The 22838-nt window shown below is 56.3% G+C and overlaps 1 protein-coding gene across 3 annotated transcripts in view; it reads right to left on the bottom strand.

The window, feature by feature from the left end:
* PRKAG2 (protein kinase AMP-activated non-catalytic subunit gamma 2) overlaps positions 1-22838 on the bottom strand; it is a 245234-nt gene that overhangs the window by 196410 nt on the left and 25986 nt on the right. Inside the window, exon 1 of one of the 3 annotated variants that reach the window (XM_059396066.1) lies at positions 173-586. The exons of the other annotated variants lie outside the window; for them this stretch is intronic. The gene's annotated coding sequence lies outside the window, so the exon portion shown is untranslated. Of the gene's footprint in view, positions 1-172; positions 587-22838 lie in introns of those variants that run through there. 3 annotated transcript variants of the gene reach the window in all.

Below are 22838 nucleotides of genomic sequence, written 5' to 3'. Positions count from 1 at the left end.
GGGGGGGGGGGGGTGTTCAATTTAACAAGAGGCCCCCGCAGAACAAAGCAACAATTCGGGTGGGTCTGGCAAAGAGAGGAGACAAAAGCATCCTAAGGGGGAAAAGGCATCCACACAGAAACGCACAGTCACCATGCACTCGGGGATCGGCTCGGGGAGGGAGTCCGCTTACTCAGCCCCAAGTGGTCCTGGAGGTCTCTGCCTGCGGCTGCGGATGGCAGGTGCCCGGCTGCAGGACGCTGGCCCACGGGACTCCGGTGCTGCAGACCCAGCGCTCCCAGGGCTCCAGGCTCCGACAAATCCGGATGCCGGCTCCGGCTCCGCAGGCCCATGAGAGAAGGGGTTTCCCAGCCCCCTCAGCACAGCCGAGTTCTAGGGCTCGGCGGCTCCCGGAGCCGGAGCTGCCACCGCCGCACGTCTGCAACAGATGGGGACCGGGGCTGGGCGTGTTCCCAGTCCCCCGAGCGGCACACCGCGCAGACGGCAGACAGCATGAGCTGGCCCGAGACAGCGCAGGCGACAGTCTTGTTGGCTGGAGCCGCTGGGCTGCTCAACACGCAGGCAGAGCGCGGGCAGATCCCCTCCGTGACGGGCCCGCAGCCAACTGTCATTACCACCTGTGCCAGCGGCTGCTGGGGAGGCAACTCCTTACTACACAGGCAAGTGAGCAGGAGGGAGGGCAGAGCCGCGGCTCTTAAAAAGACAGGCAGCAGGACAGATGAAGGCAGGCCGGCCAACGATGCAGCAGGGGCCCTGCTCGGTCCCCATGACACAGCTTCAGGGGACACGGCGACTCCCTGGGGAGCCCTGCGCTTGGAACAGGAGAATGCAGCCTTCTCTGGGGCAAGGATCCCGGCGGAGGCCCTTCCCACAGGCTCTGCTGGGGAACTTCCCTTCGGAAACCGGGCCTCCACCCGGCCCTCACAACCTGCAGCTTCTGGAAGGCAACACGGTCCCTCCCTGTACAAGCAGCCTCGGCTTGTTTTCCATGATCCTGAGGCTTTGACATCCGTGGCCTTGCCGACCTTGGCAGGACTGCCCGCCCTGGGTCAGCCACTCCCTGGAGAGAGGGAATGGCTCACCTAGGAGCCTGCCTTTCAGAGGCAAACCAGACCACCCGGAGTGCACACACCCTGACCGCCTCCCTCCCGGCTCAGGTGGTTCAAACCCGCCAATCCCAACCCCACTGGCCCTGCCTCACCCGCACCTTACCCTACCCCAGCCTTGTCCACCCCTCCCGCCTCGCACCTCCTGGCCCAGACCTGGGCCTCTCTGCCTGGTCCCGCCTGGCGTGCGGAGCCCCGTCTCTAGGACCTAGTATGGTCAAGTTCTTCCTTCATGAGAGTCATTGGGTGTCTGCGTGTCTTATCGTCTCTGATTAAAATGAATCCTGGGTAGCCTTTGATGTGGCAGACGAAGGCAGGAGAGATATTTATATTAAATTTCCGGACGACCTACAGCCCACTGACAAGTCCTTGCAACAGGCAGAGGGGCATTCCTCTAGGGACTCAACTGCCGAAGGTTGATACTTTGCTAAGGGCAAAAGGCAATCCTAGCCCAACCCCAGGATCCTGTAAATCTACTTTAAAGTATAAAAATTCCTTTGGAAATTTCCTTTATCCCTAAACCCCCCGAAGATAGGTCTTGGCCATCACCTCCCAAGCATATGACCCACCATCCTTCTAAAGAATGTCAGAACGCGGGTTCGACTGGACGGTAATAAACCTTTCCCCACCATAGCTGGTCCCCTCCAGGTCCTGGAAAGCTTGCTTCCAAATCCCTTAGAGATTATGCTATCCCTAAGCCCCTCCCAACTTGAAAGTACATAATTGGGACACTCTTCAGGACCCACGGCACTCTTTCTGCCCCTGGGACCTGTCCCTGTGCTTTAATAAAATCACCTTTTTGCCCCAAAGATGTCTCAAGGATTTTTTCTCTGTGGTCGGCTTTGAACCCTAACGTCTTCTCTATATCACTGTCACACACATCCCTGGGGAGTGCGCACGCTGGTTAGGAAGAAAATGGATTAGGAGAAAACAGGGGTGGGCGGACCTCCTGGCTCCTACGCTGATGTGGAAGAGCGCAGGACTCTTGATCTTACAGTTGTGAGTTCAAGACCCACTTTGGGTGTGCAGATTACTTATAGACATTTAAAAATCTTAAAAAAAAAAAAAAAAGGAGAAAATGAGGGTCCTCACGTCAGCAAGGTTCACTTTTAAACTCACTAATGACTTGGACTTTTCAGCAGGGGAGAAATTGCTTCGAAAGACAGTGAGCGACTCAGGGCCGCAGGTCTACAGGCCGAGGTGATGTCTCCCAGGAAGAATCTGTTCTTTGGTCTAAGTCAGGATTTAGCTGGCAGATATGTGGTTCAGGAAAGGGTGACCTCTGTGAATGACCTCTGGGGTGACCCAGGATGCTTCATGGGGAGAAAGGAACGCTGCACGGCTTCCAAGGCTCATGAAAAGACAGCTAAGAGTTTGGGACTTCGGGGTTGGAAGTCTGTGGCTTTCTCAAGGTTCCTTTCTGCCCAGAGGGTACGGGCTGGTCCCTGGAACCCAGTGGTCCATTCTGAGGTCTGAAGAGGGATCAGAGGCATTGGGCACGGGGCCAATCTTCCTGGGCACTAGGAATCCTGGGACCTACCTGGGAAAGTCACCTGAACCTGAACACTGCTTTCCTGACTGTAGAATGAGCAACATTCTCACCTAAAGGACCAAAATGCAGACATTCTGTGACCATAGCTCAGATCCAGGCCATTTCCCTGAATCTCAGGTCTTCCTCTGAGAAAATAATCTCAGTGAGAACACTCACCCTGCACATCTCCCAGGGGTGCTGCTGGGATAACGGACGAGCAAGCATCTGGACAAAAATAAGCAGCAGCTCGGGCTGTACGGGGTAACTCTGGAACCAGAGGGCCAAGTTAGCGTAAACTCATGGCTTAGCAAAAAGCTGGTGCTGCTTAGTGACGAGTGGAGCCCCCCTGGCCCCCCGCCCCGGCTCTGGGACTAGTGGTCCACTAGAGACCCAGCCAACCACAATATTTCCTCCCGCTGGTTCTGGAACTTGCCTTGCTGGGTTAGCTAGGCTTGTTTTATCTTGTGCTTTATTCCAAAGTATACAAATAAGCCTGAGAAAAAAGCCTAATTAGTTTTGCTTGGAATGGCTGCAGATGCCAGAGAAATGGGCTTCACCACGCAGAGCGTTGGGTGGCATCTACACTAGGCAACAAGTGCCTGCGGATGACTGGTGGGGTGTGAGTGGCCTCCTGCGGTTCTGACCACCAGTGATCCCACGGGCCGGGCACCTGGCATCAGAGCTCGAGGAGCATCAACAGCCCCTCTCCAGCCTGCAAGCTACCAACCCCCAAAATGCTTATTGCTTTCACCTGCATGGGTCCTGCTCCCCAAATCTCCACTGTGCCCTGTGTCCCTGCTTCTTCCTCAGGCTCAGAGCTTTTCCACTGACTCCCAACTCCATGCTCCCCTGAAGGAGAGGCCCGGGGCATCAAAGACATTCGTACAGCTGAAGACCACCATCCATCTCCATCGACCGATCTCTGGTCTTGGGGCTGTCCCTGCCCGTGGGACATCCCCTCTGACTCACCTCTCCCACATGAATCTTCCTAAACGCGGCTCTCTCAGCATTGCCCTCAGCACCCTCACCAGACCCAGAAAGACAAAGCAAAAAACAATATTCAGGCAAAACCCAGAACACTAGCTCCATGCCGCCTGCCGAACAAAGCCACATTCCGCAGTAAAGGAAACCGGGCCCATGACGGCCTGGCCCGCGGCCACCCCACCTTCCAGCTGCTCCACTTGCACAAACCTGTCACCCAGGGTCCTCGTGGGCCCCGCGGCCCCCCATGCCCACACACTACCGATTCCACAGTTTCGCATCCAGAGTCCTCGTGGGTCCTCTCTACTCCTGACGGGCTTTGCCCCCCAACACCCGTAGGTGACTCCCCGGCATCTCTCCCAGAACGGATTTCTAGAGTGTCCTCTAGTGCTGGGTTCTCTTAACTTGCACAACAGGTAAATGGGTAAAGTAATAATTTTATTTATTTATTTTTTATCAACAAGGAACTTGTAACTCAGAGAGGCTGAGTTGCCAAGGTTAAGGACACAGCAGGGACAGCGCCAGGATTTAATCACGGGTGCGTCCCCTCCAGAGCCAGGCTGGGTTCTGCACTGTTTTACTAGGCTCACACCCCACCGCCTTGTGTTTATTTCTTTTGCTTATTTGTATCTTCTGGTTTCTATCTGCAGCACAGGCTTATTTATTGCGTGATTAAAAATAAGAGGATATGGGGCGCCTGGGTGGCTCAGTTGGTTAAGCGACTGCCTTTGGCTCAGGTCATGGTCCCAGAGTCCCGGGATGGAGTCCCGCATCAGGCTCCCAGCTCCATGGGGCGTCTGCTTCTCCCTCTGACCTTCTCACCTCTCATGCTCTCTCTCACTGTCTCTCTCTCTCAAATAAATAAATAAAACCTTTAAAAATAAATAAATAAAAATAAGGATATGCTCATTCTTGAAGTTGGAAAGTTCCCTTTTAGGGGTCTGTCTCAAAGAAAATCCGAAATGCAAGTGGAGGTTCGTGCACAGCGGTGGGGCACGCAGCCGCGGGGAGGGCTCTGACACCCCCACCATGTGCGACGTGGAGTTCCTGTCGAGTGTGCTCTGATGAAGCCATGCGCCGCGGGGTAAGGAAATGACAGCGAATCACGGCCGTGCCTTCAAAGGCTATAAGTAACATGGGAAATGTGACAGGAAAGCCCCAAATTGTTCCTGCATGATCTCAGCTGTGTAAGAGCCACCGAAGGCTAGAAACACTCACCCAGCCCTCGCCCGCCCCAGTCATGGGTAACGGACCTGGGTTCGACTTCTGAGAACCCCAGGAATCCATCACAGACCTTGCCGGATCCCAGGCCACCTTCAGCCGCGAGCCCACAGGCCAAATGCCGCACACCAGACTCGTCCGGTGATGAGGCACCAAGTGCAGGAAAGCAGCCAGCCCTAACTGCAAAGGGACTCCCAGCCCCATGTCCACACTGGCCACGGCACCGGGTCCGTGGGTCACGCTGCTCGCGGAAGCCGGCGGACTGACAGCAGCTGCTCAGCAAAGCCTTATCTCCTTACTCTTGCAGGTGGCAGGTGCTGGCCTGTGCTCAATCCTGGGGCTGCCGGAGCTATGCGTGGGGAAGCCAGGACACCGAACCCACAGGGCTCCCCGGGCCCGGCGCCCAGCTCCTGGCTGCACGAGCTGCATGTGTATTTCAGCCGGGAGCTCGGCAGCCCGGAAGAGGGGGCATGGCACAGTGGTAGCACGGAGTTGGCTTAGCCGTTGTTGGAAACAGATGTCCTGGAGGGATGCTGATGGGTGGGGCATGTCACTTTGGGATCCCATTCCTACAGCCTTCCTGCATCTGCTGGCGCTCTGCATTATGTTGGGGGCAGTCTGGTAGCTCCTAGAACATTCCAGCTAGGAATCAAGATAACAAAGAGGACGACTCAGCACATCCAACATCCTTACTGAAATCTACACCAGAAGACTTCTGTATCAGCTCAAGAAATGTCAGAGCTCTTTTCTCTCGGTGGAGTGAGTGGTGTTCAAGGTTAAGTGCATGCTAGCTCAGGCTGGCTCAGTACGGACGGCACGGGCACCAGCACCTCCGAATAAGCCAGCTAGAAAATCCACCCAAGGTGGCGGCAAGACTTCCTTTGAGCTACAGGAATAGGTTGTACCTGCCGCCTAAAATCATCTGTGGGATCAGAGAGGGAGACAAACCACAAGAGACTCTCAATCATAGGAAACAAACTGAGGGTTGCTGGAGGGGAGGCGGGTCGGGGGAGGGGGTCACTGGGGGTGGCAGTGAGGGGACCACGTGATGTGATGAGTACCGGTGTCACTTGCAATTGATGAACCACTGACCTCTACCTCAGAAGCCAACAATACATTATATGTTAACTGAATTTAAATTAAAAGAAATAAGTTTTAAAATAAACAAATAAAACAAAATCATCTGTGGGGCTTTGGCAAACTCCGGTCTGAGATTTCCTTTCATAGTAACAAACCGCCTGGTACCAAGGCTGGAGGGGGACACATGGCCTCACTCGCCTCCAGCACTGGAGGCCGTCACAGTGCACCAGGGCACCGGATGTCTGTCGGCTCAGACACATGTGCCCTGCTGCCCCTCACCAGGTGAGGAGCTCGGCAGCCCCTGGACTGTGAGCTCACGTGCAGCCCATGTGCTCCCATGCTCTGGTTTCCATGGAGAGGAACCAGAACCAAACCCAGTCCCCCTAAGGGTAACCCTGTCTCCATCCTCACAGCCAAGTTCTGGACTCCCAAAGGTCTGCGGAGACTTAGACGACTTCATGGAGCCGCACGTGCAGATCTGCCCTCGGGCCTCTGTCTCCCCGACCTGAGTGCGGGGCAGGCCCCGAGCCCCCTCCCCACAGAAGCCAGCACCGTGTGCAGACCGGGGTGCGTTGGGGTCCACCACCTGCCCTGTTATGGGGCAGCTCCTAGCTCCCAGCTAAGCCAGCGAGCAGAGGAGCTCTACATCCAGGCGACCTGTTGGGAAGTGACCTGCGCCCCAGGCCACGCAGCTGGGTGCCAAGAGGACCAGGACCTTGACCCCTGAATGGACAAGGAAGGGCTTGGCCCTGCCTGCCCGAAAGCTCGCCAGGCTCGTTCCCATGGCCCCATGGTGACCTCTCCAGACTCAGTCTGAACGAGTCCAAGGTGTGGAAGGTCCGGAGAACAGACGGTGAGCAGGGAAGGACCGGCCATCGGTGCCGGCGGCCAAAACGGTGATGCACATGGAGGCCGCATGGGCGGACCGGAGGTAAATAAGACACACGCATGCACACTTGCACGCACGTCCGCACACTTACATATTTGCCTGTCAAAGCCTGTGTGGACCTCTCTTCCTCTCAGGTTCTTCTCTGAGGCCACCTCCAGCCCCACAAAGACTCCCCCACGTCTCCTGTCCCGGTTCCTCCACCGTCCACCGCGGTAGCTTCTCGGGCCCGCCCCGCGGCTCTGGGGCAGTACACACTGGTGTGAACACTCCACGGCCTCTGTGTCATCCAGGGTCCCTGGCTGGCCAAGGAGAACGCGCTTCAGATCCAAGAAGGGGGAGTCCAGCACCGGGATGCCGTGTCCTCGCCTTCCACAGAAACCCCTCGGCACCTGGGAAGCCCGATCTCCTTTTTCATTTTGTCATTAAGAACAGGATGGGCGTGAGGAGCCTGGGGGGGTTCAGTGGGTTAAAGCTTCTGCCTTCAAGCTCGGGTCATGATCCCAGGGTTCTGGGATCAAGCCCCACATCGGGCTCTCTGCTCAGCGGGGAGCCTGCTTCCTCCTCTCTCTCTGCCTGCCTCTCTGCCTACTTGTGATCTCTGTCAAATAAATAAATAAAATCTTTAAAAACAAAAAACAAAAAGAACAGGATGGGCGTCTCCCTTAACCCCATCCATGTTCCCTCCGTCTGTCCCCACAGCCCTCCATGGCGCTTGCTCCACACCTCTTGGGGGTCCCTCGAGAAATACTCATAGAGCCCCCAGCTACAGAACCCAAGAGAAACAGAAGACAGAGAGCCCTGACCTCGGGGACTTGTGTTCTGGCTGGCAGAAAAGTCAGGGAGACAAGGAACAAGCAAGCTTAGGGTTGATACTGTACAGACAGCAGCCTCCGTAGAAGTTTCCAGCAGTGACAGCTTTGGAAGCAAAAGTGCTTCCTGGGGCACCTGGGTGGCACAGTTGTTAAGCGTCTGCCTTCAGCTCCGGTCATGATCCCAAGGTCCTGGGATGGAGCCCCACATCGGGCTGCCTGCTCGGCGGGAAGCCTGCTTCTCCCCCTCCCCCTCCCCCTGCTTGTGTTCCCTCTCTCTCTCTCTGTCAAATAAATAAATAGATAAAATCTTGGGGGGGGGGGAGAAGAGCTTCCTGAAAAGAGTAAGGTTGAGGCTGAGGGTTTGAGAGGTAAGCAGGAGCAGGTTAAGAAAAGCTGGCATGGACGCGTCCTCGCACTTGTAAGGCTCCCCAGTACAAGCTCTCTCTCCCGTCCCTGGACACTCGGCCAATGGAAGACTTCAGGCCACCAGAGCTTCTCTCTAAGCCCAAAGCCAGGCTCGGCGCAGTCACCGCTGAATGCCGAGGGGCTGAGCTCGGCCATGTCTGGCAGGTGCTCCAGTTCTGAACGTCTGTGACCTAAAACAACCTCAAAGCCACCACAGGACAGAAGGCTCTGGGCTGCCCAGGTGGTAGCAGGCAGGCTGCGGCCGAGCACGCAGCAGTCTTCCCAATTTAATTGAACCAACACAAATCACACTGGGGCATAAAGCAATTTTCTCCTCCAGACTGCCCTCCACAGCCATGCCCCCAGGCGTGTCCTCTCTCCGGCCGGACTCATCTTCCTGGGCAGACCATGAAGGGTAAGAGTCTCCACTTGTCCTTCCAAGCGGATGCCACTTGCCTACAGATTCCAGTTCCGGTTCTGCCATTGACGAGCACTGTGACCTTGGATAAGCTCAGAACCTCTCTGTGCCTCAATTTCCTCTTCTGTAAAATGGGATTGATAATAACCATACCTGGGGTGCCTGGGTGGCTCAGTGGGTTAAAGCCTCTGTCTTAGGTTTGGGTCATGATCCTGGGGTCCTGGGATGGAACCCCGCATTGGGCTCTCTATTCGGCATGAAGCCTGCTTCCTCCTCTCTCTCTCTCTGCCTGCCTCTCTGCCTACTTGTGATCTCTGTCTGTCAAATAAATAAATAAAATCTTAAAAAAAATAATAACCATACCTGCCCCACAGGGTTGCCATAGGTGATGTAGGTAAACAGACACACACGTAGGTGCGTCCACACATTTGTTTTCTAAATACAGAGACACGGCTTGGCACATAGCGTGGGCTCAGGGTGTGCTGGCTCTGAGTCTCGAGGGGGGTGAACAGGGCCCGGGAGCTGACAGGAACCAGCAGCCAGGGAGGCAGGAGGGTCCATGTTAATGACGTGTGATGCAGGTGTCACAGGAGCCCGACCTGGCATCTCATGCTACAGCAATTGCCGTTGGAGACAGAGCCTCAGAGACTGAACGTTAGGGCCAAGTAGGAAGTGGTGAAAGGTAATCAAGAGAAAGTTCCAGAAACACACGCCTGCGATCACCTCTGGGGCGGGCCTGGGGCTGGAGCTGAACTGGGGATGCCCAACAGGAGTCTCTGGCAACGGAAGGGGCAGCAGGACCTGGAGACGGGCTTGGATATGCCCGCCACCTCCTTGACTGGACCCATGGTCCAGGGTTCAAGGAGCCGTCCCCTGCTGACACAGACACAGGCTCTGCCCTGGAGAAGCTTTTGATTCCTGAGGTGGGAACCAGGCATGGAGCCGCAGAACACACTCACGGGATGACTCGACAGACATGTGTCCCGTGTGCTCAGGGATGACAGGTCCGTTTGGGCTGAAGGCTCCGAGCCGGGAACCAGGAAGTGGGCTGGCAGGACGTGACCCGCTGCCCCCGTCGGTGCTGGGGGGTCCCCGGGGACAGGGAGAACCACCAAGCCACACAGCCAGGCTTCCTTTGTTCTCAGAAATTAATAGCTACTGGGGACTGGGAGAACAATGAATCCACAACAGAAAAATGTCAGCCCGGATTTTAAAAAGCAAGAACAGAAAAGTAACCTTCCCGCGTGCATCAGCCTTGGGGAAGCGGAGCCTCTGCCAAGCACGGGGCGTCGCTGTGGACGTCGAAGCATCCGGAGGACCTCGGGGAAACCTGGTTCTCTGCTCCCGTCTCCCCTCCCCTCCCACACACACAGCAGGAGGAACGTGCCTCAGTCCCCCGGCCTGCTCCCTGACCTCACGCCACTTCTGCGCAGGAGCCCAAGGCCTGAGCCGGGTCCCCGGGGCAGGGGGGGGGGTGCAGACAGTCCCCCCCACCCCGACCCCATGCGGCCAGACGTGGTCCTACAGCACCTGCCCGCAGACCTCCCCGGGAAAGATGGAAGAATGGATCGGGTCACGTCTCCGGGTTTGTCGGCCAAAGGAATTCCACTTCGTGAACTTTTCTGAAAACTGAATGAGCACTACAGCTCTGGCTAAAATTTCTTAAACATGTTCACAGTTTTAAAATAAGTTCTCAGAATGCATTACACCCTTCCTTGCTGTCGTGGGTCGGATTGTGCCCTGACCCTAATGACCCGATACCTCTGAACGTGACCGTATTTACAAAGAAGGTCTTTACAGAGGTGATTGCGTTACAGTGAGGGCACCAGGGTGGCCCTGGTCCAATGGGACTGGTGGCTTCAGAGAAAGCGGAAATTAGGACACAGACACACAGAAAGGGGAGGAAGGAGCCAGGGGAAGACAGCCTACTGGGGATAGGAACCCAGGAGAGAGGCCTGGAGCAGATGCCCCCTGAGGGCCATGGGAGGGAGCACAGCCCTGCCCACACCTGCATTTCAGACTCCCGACCCCCAGGCTGTGACGTCCCAGCTTCCCTTGCCCCGAGCCCCCCACGGGGTGAAATTCTGTACAACCACCCCTGGAAACTACCACACGCGCTTTTCCCCCCGCTTTGTGTTTCAACAACTTTATTAACATAGAATTCACAAACATATTCACGGTAAGTTCACCCATTTATTTTTTATTTATTTATTTTTTTAAGTTCACCCATTTAAAGTGCATGACTAAACGGTTTTTAGTACATTCACAGGACTGTGCGACCCTCACCACAGCCCATTTTAAGACTTTTTCATCACCCCAGCAAGGAACCCCACGCCTTGTGGGCCGTCACCTCCACTCCCCGGGGTGCTCCCCGACTCCCCGAACCACTGGGCTCCTCTCTGCGTCTGCGGACTCGTCCGTTTTGGATGTTTCCTACAAATGGGATCATTCACCGTGGTCCTCTGTGGGCTCAAACTTTCTTAACCGGAATAAGCTTAGGTATGCAAACATACGTCAGCACCTCACGGGGAAACCCGTCGGCTTGAGGATCAGAGTTTGAATCGCTCCATGCCCTTAAGTGGGTTTTTTCACCTGTCTGACCCAGAGCCCCCCCACACACCCTCGTCCGGATCGGCGGGGGGCTGCAGCTTCGGGGCTGGGGGATGCGGCCTGCCAGCGCTGGTTCTAGCCACTGTCAGTGTCACTCCCCTCCTCGTGTCTTGCAGACTCGCTGCCACTTCCTTAAAGTTGTCATTTACCACGGAGACGGCACTGGGATACTAGGCAGGTTGGGCCCCGGGCGCCCTTCCACGGAATGCCACAAATGGCGGAGCTTTCCTAATAATTGATGAAAAAAAGTTTTCTGCCAGGTAGCCCAGTGCTAGGTGCTGCCCGCAGTGGGTCGTTGCTGTTTTAACTTGATTCTTCCGGCCCCCTCCCCACTATGAGCTTCTAAAGATAGTCTTGTGTTCTGTTTTTGTTTTGTTTTTAGATTTTATGTATTCATTTGAGAGAGAGAGAGAGAGCGTGCACATGCAGGGGGAGAGGCGGAGGGAGAGGGAGAAGCGAATTTCCCACTGAGCAGGGAGCCTGACGCGGGGCATGTTCCCAGGACCCCAAGACAATGACCCGAGCCGACGAGAGGGGCCCACCTGATGGAGCCCCCCAGGCGCCTCCCCAAAGACATTCTTGTTTCCGGAAACGTCTCATCTGCCACCCTGTCACAGAAGGAGCCTGACCGCCATCCACACACTGTGACCAGCTCGTCACCCACTGGCCAGTTAGTGGGGGGAGACGCTAACCACAAGCTCTGTGATGGGGACCTTCACCGCCTCCCTCCAGCCTTGCTGGCCACGCTGATGAGGCAGAGGAGAGCAACTCCTGGGGGGCCCGGGCGCCATCACAGGACACCTGAGGGGTGTGCGGGAGCCGCAGTGACAGGCGGGAGAGCCAGGCCGGCTGCAGGAACGCTCCGTAGCGGGAGTCCCGGGGCGGCTCCGGCCTCGGTCTGGGAGCACTCGCCACGCACCAGGCATGGCGCTGAGCATAGGGCCCTCAGCCAGGAACCGGACGATATGGGGTCTGGGACCATCAGACTATCGGTCGCCTCCCCTGCCCCAGAAGCTTCACAGCTCGACCATGTCAGAGGCTGGTGGGGGAGGGGGCAAGATTGACACCCTTGGTCTGTTCCTCGAGCTTCCTCAGCCTGATCCTGGGGTCCTGCACCAGGGCTGGGCCCAGAGGCAGGCCCAGAGCCGCTCCAGCGGGTGGGAACTGGAAGGGAGGTCAGGTCCACTCCTGGCGAAATCCTTCGTCTGACGCTCTGAACCTGGAGGGACCATCAGAGGCCCCGGGGGCCCCGTTTCATCCAAAGCTAGATACCCAGATTCATCTGTAGGGCTACTGCCTCAGAATTTCCAGGGCTGAGAACAGTGGTTCAGGGCGCCAAAATGCACCCTAATTAAGAACCAGCCCCTCACGGTGAAGGCAGGGAAATAAAGCGGCAGTTCACGATCATTTGTCCTCAAAATGGAAGGTGCCTTTGGGAAGGGAGACAGGAAGTCAGGAACTGGAGCCTTCCCTTCCCGGAGGAATCCAGTTTTGAATCAAAGCCAACTAAAGAGCAATCGTGTGGACTTTGGGTTCTCAAGGGCAGTGCAGTCCGTCGCTCTGGGTCCGGAATGCGTAGACTGACTCAGAAGCCTTCGTAACCGGCTCTGGTCAAACGTCCCAGTTCAGGCGGCACTTTGCTCCGTGTCATTCTGCCTGTCTCCTGACATCCAAATTCGGAGAAGGGAGAGATGTGGGGCTTGTGCAGGCTGTGCTAACACGCGGGCGTGTGTGGGCGTGGCAGAGGACTGCAAGGGGTCCGGGGCCACGGCTGACAGGGGACACAGTGGTCACTCGGGAACTGCGGGCGGACCGCATTCTCTGAATTGTCCTGAGACCACGGTGGCCCGGGTGGCCCCGCCCTCCGACAGACATCCCTGCTGCACACCTCCAGCCCCGACGTCAGGCCCAGCAGCATGGCTGGCTTTTCCCCAGAGGAAGGCACCTCACTTCCCAAGGGAAGATTTGGAAGCTCTCCTGTGTTCTAACACTCTCTCATCCCTCTGACCTCGAGGACTCAGGGACAATGGCTCCTGCAGCTTGGGTCCCTGGAACCAAGAGGACACACGGACTGCAAGAGAAACAAACCTCCATCATTGCTGGTCACTGAGATCTGGGGTCACTGGTTAGCCCTGTGTCCCCTAGCTGGCACTCACCGCCACTGCATCTCCTCCTGTCTTTCTTCAGAGACTCCCTCTCCCTGCGGAAGCCCAGCTGGCAAACTTACTGGGGTTGGAAATGCACCTTTCCTGGCCCATCCTCCGCGACACCATTTGAGTCAAGTCTGGATCACGGGGGCCTCTGAGTGACAGCCCTGAACCCAGATACAAGGCGATTCAACAAATCTACTCTCTTACTCTCAGATTATTAATACATTGTACGGTTTGCATCCTCTGTGACGTCTTAAGACAGTGGTATGACAATCTTTCTGTAAATACTCAATCCTTAAAGCAAAGGCAGACACACGTGCTCTCTCTCGGCTGGGTTTAATCCGACAGACGCATACTAGTCGCTCACTGTGTGCCAGGTGACTGGGGTACAAAGATGATGGTCCATGTCTGAGCCCCTTAAGCAAGTCCAAGTTCCAGGGGAAAGAAGACATTCGAGACAGGTGCTTTTGCCTAAACGCCTATTTTCTCAGCCATCTGTCTCTCTCCGGGCTCTCCTCAGGCCCAGCCCTCACCCAGGAATTCACTGCACATTACCCTTTCCTTGGGACAAATGGGTTAGGTGAAGGTCTGCCCAGGGTAGAGACCCTGCAGCCTCAAATCCACGCCACTGCTAGCCAGGCCTCACTTCCTGCCCCCACCCCAGCACTCCTTCCCTTCCCTTTCCTGCCCACAATTGCCTCCAAACAAAAATTAGTAACCGAGCAACCAGTATATCCTCGGCCAGTAATGACAGTGACCGGCTAACTCTTGGTTTGCCCAAGATTGATCAGATTTTAAAACAGAAAGTCTCACATTCCAAGAAATCCTCAGTCCCTGGTGAACCCAGACAGCGGGTCCACAGAAGGGACTGAGGCTATTACCCTGTGCCCCCCTCAGACCCCTGCCTCCCAGGAGGCAGTGTGCACCTCTGTGCGTCTGTGCACACCACCCGCCGGGCCTCCCACACCCATGCCCGCTTCCTTTCTGTCTCTCCTGACTTCCAGCTCCACAAACGCTGCCACTTTCCAGCCCTTTGGTAATGGAGGAAACACCCCCCTGACCTTTCCCTTCCTCTCGTGGTTTCATTTATTTGGTAAAAATTAGCCCTAGTCATTGAATGAGAAGAGAGCCAGGGACTTGTGTCCATCAGGAAAAAGTAATTACTGTCACCGAAAACAAAAGTTTTAAAGTGAAATTAAACCTAAGTATCAGTGTCCTCCTGTCCCTGGTCATGTCGAGGGTGTCTAGAAGGATTTGGAATTCCTGTAACGTTGTCTATTTAGCTCTTTTTCCTCTTTCGAACAGGCTCGCTTTTCATAAAATGCAGCTTTAGAGATAAACAAAACATCACTATAATTCCATTTTGCCTCTTGCTTTTAAATCCCTATACTCACGGCTCCCTTCACCCAGCAGAGAGTGTTTCCAGCACTGCAAAGCCACATGACGGCAGAGACTAAAGTCATGAAAGGTCATGTTTAAGCCGAAGACCACTTTACTGCCCATCGGCCAACAGAAACGAGGATCAGAGACAGCTTAGGACGGGAAGCCAGAGAGCCAGAGAAAGCAGCGGGGGAGGAGGGGTGGGGGCAGAAAACACTCAAGTCAGCTCAGACATTTGGCTCCAAACTGCCCGGTTCCCACTAGTTCTCAGCCTCAGACATGCCTCATCTGGGGAATTAAAAACAACAACATCAGAGTTTCTAATTACATTCCCCTGGGGAGCAGCTGGGCACTTGGGAGTTTTAAATGCCCCTCAGGTGAGCGCCATGTGCAGCCAGGTTTGAGATGTACGGCAGTTAAGACCAGGGAAAGTAAAACCACGATGCACCAAAACAGGTGCCCATCTTACGCAAAGAGAGAACAGACCAGTTCCTGGGTAGAAGCTCGGGCTTTTCCCAACACACGTTTCTGTAGAGATTTCTTGAGATGGTTTTAAGTAAAACCTGGATTACCGTAGCCTTTCCTGGCATGGCTTCCGACACCAGGACCCGTAGGTCCCTGAAAGCAGCCCTGGGGGGGGGTGTCACAGGGCCCCCTAGCCTTGTGCTGCTTCTCCCCGATGCTCCTTGAAGCCCGAGCAGAGGCCGTGAACCCTGCCTCACCCTACCTTACCCGCCCTGCTCATCCTGTCCAGAAAAAGGCCAGGGGAGAGATGCAGGGCAAGACGAGCCTGGGTTCCGAGCTCCTCAGAAGGAGGGTGACTCGCACAGGATCGGGACTCTAGAATAACGAGCCCCGCTGCCCGGGGCAGCCCCCCCACCGGAGCCCTGAAATGAGTGCAATTCCTGTCCGTGGGGTCCACACTCATGAGGAACGGCTGCATCTCCTTCCCATGAAGCCTTGAGGCAGGACCCGAGGGTCAGGGTGGCCTTTAGCGGTCCTGAGAGGAGGATGTGGGGGTGGACAGCAGCACGCACCGCACAGGTGGGGCGCGGCTGTCCTCGAGAGCAGGGCCGGCACCGGAGTCACCGGGCCTCGTGCAAGGCCCGATGAACAGCACGTGCTCGGCAAATATTTGTTGAGGGAGAGAACGAGTCATGTCTGGAGGAAAAAAAGAAACAAATGATGAAAAGCTCATCTCACTAAGACGACAGGGACAGAAAGTCTGGAAAAGCAAACGTGAGAGAAAAAAAGGCATTTGTGCAGATTTTGGAAATGTCCCTATCCCTTTCAGGGCCTTCAGCCTCATGGAGATCTCGATGGGCAGGACACCGCCAATACGTGCGCTCCTGGGGGGCTCCTAGGTGCTCTGATGGGGTGTGCGCAGTTTTGGCCACAACAGCAAAAGCGCAGGTAACAAAAGACAAAAAAAGAGATAAATTGGGCTTCTTCAAAATTCAAGGGTGGCATGCTTCAACAGACACCAAAGAAAGGGAAAAGACAAGCCCCAGAATGGATAAAAACACACTCCAACCATGTAACTGATAAGGGATTTGCGTCCAGAATGCCTAGAGAATTCTCAAACTCGACAGTGAAAAGACAACCCGATTCCAAACAAGCACGGGGGGTGAGCAGACATTTCTCCAAGGGAGATTTGCAAATGGCCAAAAAGGCCAGGGAAAGCTGCTCGACTCCATTGGGCACTACGGAAACGCCGAGCGAGAGCCTGAGGCACCCCCTTACCCCTGCGAGGACAGCCACAGCGAAGAGACACACGGCAACGGGTGAGGACCGGCACGAGCCAGGAGCCGAGGCCACCGCTGGGGGCATGTTAGGCAGCTCCGCGAAAGTGGAGCAGGGAGGGACTCCACCTGCTCCGGGGATAAGCCGGAGGGAAAGGAGAGCACACGTCCACCCAGACACCGGCACGGGAACAGTCGCAGCAGCGTTTGTCCCCACCGCCAAAAGGCGGACCGACCCACGATGTCCCGTGACGGATGAACAGACCAACGAAGCCCCCAGAGGAGGAGGGCAGCTGCTGGGGCTGCACCACGGTGACGCACGGAAAGAGATGGTGAGCCAAGAAGCCGGGGTGAGGACCGCGCTACAGGACTCCGTTTATCCAGTGCCCGGAACAGGGAAATGTGCGGCAGCAGACAGTCCTGCCCTGGTTGTTTGGGGGTGGGGACGGACGAGGGAACCGTCAGTGACGGCCTCGGCATCAGGGGGCTCCCTCGGAAAGGGTGAACGTATTCTAGAGCGGACACGGTGATGGCTGCACAGATCCTGAATAGCCTAAAAAACCACTGAATCGGACCCTTTACACGGGTGCCTGGTGGCTCTGTCAACTGCATTCAGTAAGGCTGTTTGAAAAAAAGAGAAGGTGTTGGAAGACCCCCAAAACGGCGGCACAGCAAGGACCCTCACACCTGCATGTCACCGGCCCAAGCGGCGGGAACGATGATGCAGGACAGAACGTTCTATCAGCCAGCCCGCAGGAGAAGAGGCCACAGGCGCGTTCACACGTGGCTGCTGCAAATGCATATGGATACGCCCCTCCCCCAGGGAAATCTGGCGACAGGTCATGGGTGCGCACGAGCGTGCATGGGAGCACATGAGCACACGGGACCCTGTCTGCATCCGTGTCTCCGTCCGGGCCATGGAATGTGCCCAGGCCCCGCCTCCCCCGGCATACACCACCCAGCGGGCTTGGCTCAGCATCCTCGGGAGACCTGTCACTGGCAGGCACGAGACTAGCTCGGCTGAGTCACGGATACCAATCCAGGGGGGCTGTGAGGGACCAGAGGGACCACAGCCTTGGTCACGCAGAAAACAAGGGAAAAACAGGAAACCAGGACAAGCCTGAAGGAGGAAGGGGTTGGGATGGTGTTTGGGAAGATGCGCTGCCATTATGGGAAAGGCCACAAGAGGCTCTGCCTTTCCTTAAGGTCAGAGACTGTGTCTTCTCAGTACTTCACCAGGTGGATTCCTTCAGGAGAGGTTTCCAGCAGGGAGAAGTGCAAGTGCAAAGGCCCGGAGGCAGGAGGAGGCAGGAGGAGGCAGGCCTATCCGCCACACAGCAGTGGCCCATGGGGTTGAGGTAATCAGTGGGGTCAGAAACACAGTGAAATGATACCCATCTGAACACAACAGGGAGCCACTGGAAGGTTCTATCAGGGAAGACATGATCGTTACGACCTACGTTACATGATCTATGTTAACAAGACATATTGTTACACAATCCCTCTGGCCCAGGACAGTAGGGGGCAAAGATGGGGACGGTGGTCAGTTCCAGGTTGGACCCAGCCCACAGGTGACGGGGAGGGACAGGAGAAGTGGACAGGAAGACAACTGGGAGGAGACTAACGGGGTCCTGGGACAGTGGCCTCGACAAGGTGACATCCCAGCGCCATGTGCTCCCGGGCACCCTCCCAAAGGTGAGTGCGTGTCCCCAGAGAAGCAGAAAATGGTTCATAATCATACAGAAATAGTCCATATAGAATTAAGGTGTATAGAAATAGTTAAAACAAATATTTTTTAGAGATTGGGAGCTGTCCTGAGAAAGGGGGTGATCCGGAAGTCAAGACAGGTTGGAGAGGAGGTAGAAGGTTCTCGGCCAGCAGCGAGCTTTTAAGCATTAGCACAGTGGTCACTTCCCTTTAAGGTGCTAATGATCTATGAAGTGCTCCTTCTAGCCACGACCTTGACCTAGTCCTTCCCTCCGGCTCCTTGGGCAGAAGGCCCCTCTGAAGGGTTAGGGTTAGGGACCCTGGTGTTCCCCCGCCCCGCCTGCAGCACCCCCGTGGGGTGCTAATGGCAGCTGCTCCGGGCAAAGCAGGCAGGAGAAGAGACCTCGGTGAGGGCAGGACTGGTGTGAGAGTCCGGATCAGAGTCTCCATGAAGGCTTGGGGCTCCAGGGCTGAGCACGGGCCAACCCAAGAGGGTGTAAGGAGCAGGAAATCCTACAAACTGAAATCCACCTTTCTGCCCCTTCCAGGTGGCCCGTCCATTTCTAGAAGCCTGGAGGCCAACTCAGAGCTCTAGGGCACAACGGGCTGGGGTCAGCGGGGGCCGGGGCATGGTCCCATCATGTGGCACTGTTCCAGAGTCTGCAGAGGGCCTGGTGTCCCCTTGGTCCCGGGCAACACCAGCTCTGCCAGGCTGTCCCCTGCCCGTCCCCTGAGAAGTCACAGGCTGTCACCTTGGTCTCGGGCAAACACGTTTCCTGGACATGCCCTGCTTGACTTAACTGGAGGCAAGGTCCACATAAAAAAGAGCGGGTTCTTTCAGTGCCAAGTCCGTAGACTTGCAGCGGCCAGATATGCAAACCAGGCCGTTTCCTAATCGTCTAGGAGTGGAACACGATGTGCTTGCTCATAGGCCCCCACCCCCCGGCCACCCAGCGCTCCCCAGACCAAAATCTACATAGGAAAACAGTTTTTTCAAGAATCAAAACAGTAGTAATTTTCTCAGTCCTGAGCCAGTTACAGAGACTGACCAGAAAAAAGGGAGGGAGGAAGGAGGAGCCACAAAGAACGGAGAAATCAGAGCCGACCGACACAGGCAGCCGTCAGACCCGGATTCGCGCCGGGTTTGCAGTTAAGGCCCTGCCCGCAGCTCTGTGCACACACTCCCTGCCCCAGCCCTTTGGGCCTCAGTTTCCCCGACCTAGACAATTACGGTCCATGAATCTGCTCCTTCTGTTCTTTCTCACTCAGCAAAGTCATTTTCGGAGCCGATTCTGTGTAAGGACAGTAGTGTTTACGATCCCAGAGGCCTGGGGCACACCTCGCTCCTGTCTGATGCTCTGACACTGCTTTGTGGTTTGCCACACACGTCACCTGCACCATTTATCCCTTCGACGAGGGAATAAGGCTGTGAAAGAAGCGCTGCCTGGGGCTCTGGTCACCCCCTTGGGGAGGAAGGCGATGGGAGACCTGGTCCCGGCTTGACCGGCTAGAGCTCCGTCCGGACCCGAGGTGCCGGACCCCGAGCTGTCTATCACACACCTGCGATGTCACTGGGCCTGGAGACTGGCTCATACCCCAGGGCGATCTCTGCACCAAGCCCATGACACCGTAGGGGCCAGGAACACGCGGCAGGGCAGGCCGAGGGCACTCGCCCAAGGACTCCTGGGAAATGGGGCGGGGAGGGGGGCACGAGAGGGAGACCTGACGTCCCCCCAGCACGGCGCGTGGAAGCCAGGTGCCTACCCTCTCTGAGCCTCAGGGTCCTCAGCTCTCAAATGCGAACATTAAGTGAAAGAACATAAAATGTCTAATAAATGCAAGTGAACGTAGGACTGGGAGATTTGGGGTCCGAGCTGAGTGTGGGTCCTGACCCCAGGGCAGGGGGTGTGGGGCGATGCCTGGGGCACAGTGCAGCGAAGGGGGCTGGGAGAGAAGGGGAAATCCAGCCTACGAGGGCCAAGAACACATTCTCAAGCTCACTTCTAAGCACTCTCTATACCAAGTTCCTTCTTAAGTGAGTTGTCAGTCTTAGAATTCAGGGGCAGAAAAAAAAAAAAAATAATTCAGGGGCAGGTGCACCCAGAGGACAGAGAGCAGGTCAGCGGTGGGATGCCCTTGAACGTCCAGTTCCGGACAGCGCCGTGGAGTCAGCTCTATCTCTACCGACCAGTCTGCTTAGGTCTGTGCAGGCTTCGGAGCCCACACGCCAGCTGCCTAAATCACGCCTGTCCATACGAGCACATACTTCCCCATGTGTGCAAACACACAGGCATCGACACCTCCATATGTGCATGCGATTTTCTGTACACAGTGCTCTGGGGCACCAAGTGTTTTGGGCGCAGGGCCATGCACACGCATGTCGTGCCCACGGACAACAGGTGGGCCACCCATCCGGAGCCTCTAAGAAACCATGACGCTGGCACCTGGGAGCAAAGGGAATCAGGCGGGCAGCAGGGCTGTGCTTTATTTTGTTAAGTTCTGAAGCTTGTGTGCGTCAGACACGGCTTCCCAGCCCCGCGGGCCTGCCCTTTGGAAGGACTGCGGCAGGACAAGTCATCCAAGTCAGGCTGGGCTAGGACCCGGCTGTGGCTGTTGCAACACGTGTTGCTTTCACATGTGTTGCCCTGTTGCTGTTTTCCCAAAAGTTTAATAAATTATGTCACTCCTCCAAAAAAAATTCTGGAGCAAAGTTAAAGTGATATCTCGCTAGGGTGCTTCCAAAGAGAATGAATGGGCTTGTCCTTCTTGTTCTGGGATCTGGGATCACACGGCCTGTCTCCGGGCACGGTGGGGTGAGGCCTCCCGAGGAAGTTTCGACTGGAGCGTGAGACCACTTAGCACGAAACAAATTAACAAGATAAATTTGTGGAATCAGCAGCCTCGAGGTCAGGAAGACGTGGACCCCATTCAGACATCTGGACCAGAGCCGCTGCTCCTCTTTGGTTAAGAGTAGATGGAAATCTACCCTATTCTCATCTGTCCGCTGAGGAGCCTCGACCTCAGGTGCCGACGCCCTTAGCCTAGGGCCGGGAAGCCTGAGAGGAAGACACAAGCCTTGGTCTCCAGAGGCTCCCAGGGGCCATGGAGAGCAGGCCACGAAGGGGGCGGCAATGGGCCCCAGGGGCACTCCAATCTGTGGCCCTGGCTCCACATCCGGCCTTGGACGGACTGGCTGAGAAGCTTCTGGACATTTCAGATTCCAAGGCCTCATCCTGAACCTCGACTCTTGGTCAGGGTTGGGAGGGTGGGGGTGCCGGTGGACGGAGGTCAGTCAGGAAGCAAGCGCAGAAATCCGTCCTGGCCCTCCCCAGCTCCTTTCCAGCAGCCCCACACCGTGTAGGACGGGGAAGCCGAGGGGTGTGGTGGGGCTCTGGGACAGTTAGGGCAGCTCCCCTCAGAGGCCAGGACTCAGGTTTGCTGTCTGCTGGTGACCTCTGGGCCTCAGTTGACTCTTCTGTAAAATGGAGAGATGCTACTAGGCTGTCTGCCATCTCTGACCCCAGCCCAGTTCTCGGGTCCTGTGGCCCTGTGAGGTCAGTGGGCTTCCTGGAGGAGAAGGGAAGAGCTCGACCACTTAACAGCGGGGCAGGACTGGTGAGGCAGGAAGACTTTCCCAACCAGGCGAGGCTACCTCCCCGAGCAGTGTTTTTCAAACACTGGTCCCTCCAGTAGGTCCTAAAAGTCTCTGAAGTGGGCCACCCCCCACCAGCTTTTAAAAAATGAAACACAACTGAGTAGGGACAGTCCCAGTGGCGGGAGCACACGCGAAGGAAGTGTAAGCCAGTCTTCTGCTTATCTCCCCCGCAGGCCACGGTCTGAGCAAATCCACAGCAAGAACTCACACTTCCGTGTGTCTGTCGCCTGTGTCTATCCCGCACCAAAATGCGAGCCCCGAGCACGAGGGATTTCCGACAGTTCTGCTCCCTGAGAGCCCTGGCATCTCAAACAGGGCCTGGCACCAGCTACACGGCGAGAAACACGTGTTGGGACGAATGAATCAGTATCGTTTCGTGACGAGGCAGGTTGGGTGCCCAGGAGGTGAGAGAGAAGTAAAAGGAAAGGTGGTGGGGGACATCCTCGGGCTTTTGCCCACCTCCACCCGCCTCACAGGAGGCGGCGGCCAGGTCACCGGACACCGAAAGTTGGAGGCCGGGGGTGGGTATTTGCCAAAACGGTGTGTTGGGGCAAAGGACCCACCTAGGAGGTCAGAGTCCTTCCGGCCCCCAGGGGCAGGACTCCCAAGCTCAACCCCACGCGGAGCCGTTCTCTGGTGGCGTCTGCTGCTCCGGGCCCCTCCGCCGTCCTTCTGGGGCTGGGCTCTCTCCCACGAGCCAGAGGCCCAGCCAGCAGAGCAAAGACGGGAGATCATCCCAGCGGAGGGCCAGGAGGGGTCTCTGGAGAGAGGCTGGCCAGCCGAGGGCAGGGAGCCTGGAGGCCCCGGGGTGATTTTAGGCGGGTCCCTGACAGACTCAATTTACCCAAACGCTCCCGGGTGTGTCGTCACAGTTTGTCAGGAGTCACACTGACTCTCCATTTCTGCTCATTCTAGGGAGTTTCTTGTAAGAATAGATTTAAGAGGGGCGCCTGGGCGGCTCAGTTAGTCAAGGGTCTGACTCCTGGTTTCGCCTCAGGTCACGATCTCAGGGTCGTGAGGTGGGGCCCTTCACTCCGCATCCTCTCTCTCCCTCTCTTTCTGCCCTTCCGCTCGTGCCCCGCCCCCTCAAATAACAAACCGTGAAAAAGAAAAGTAGATTGAAGTTAAAAAGTAGTTCTTCGATAGGATAC

This window comes from Mustela nigripes, chromosome 4 (genome assembly GCF_022355385.1).
Source record: "Mustela nigripes isolate SB6536 chromosome 4, MUSNIG.SB6536, whole genome shotgun sequence".
Taxonomy (NCBI): Eukaryota; Metazoa; Chordata; class Mammalia; order Carnivora; family Mustelidae; genus Mustela; species Mustela nigripes.
This window is presented reverse-complemented; position numbering and strand designations above follow the sequence as displayed.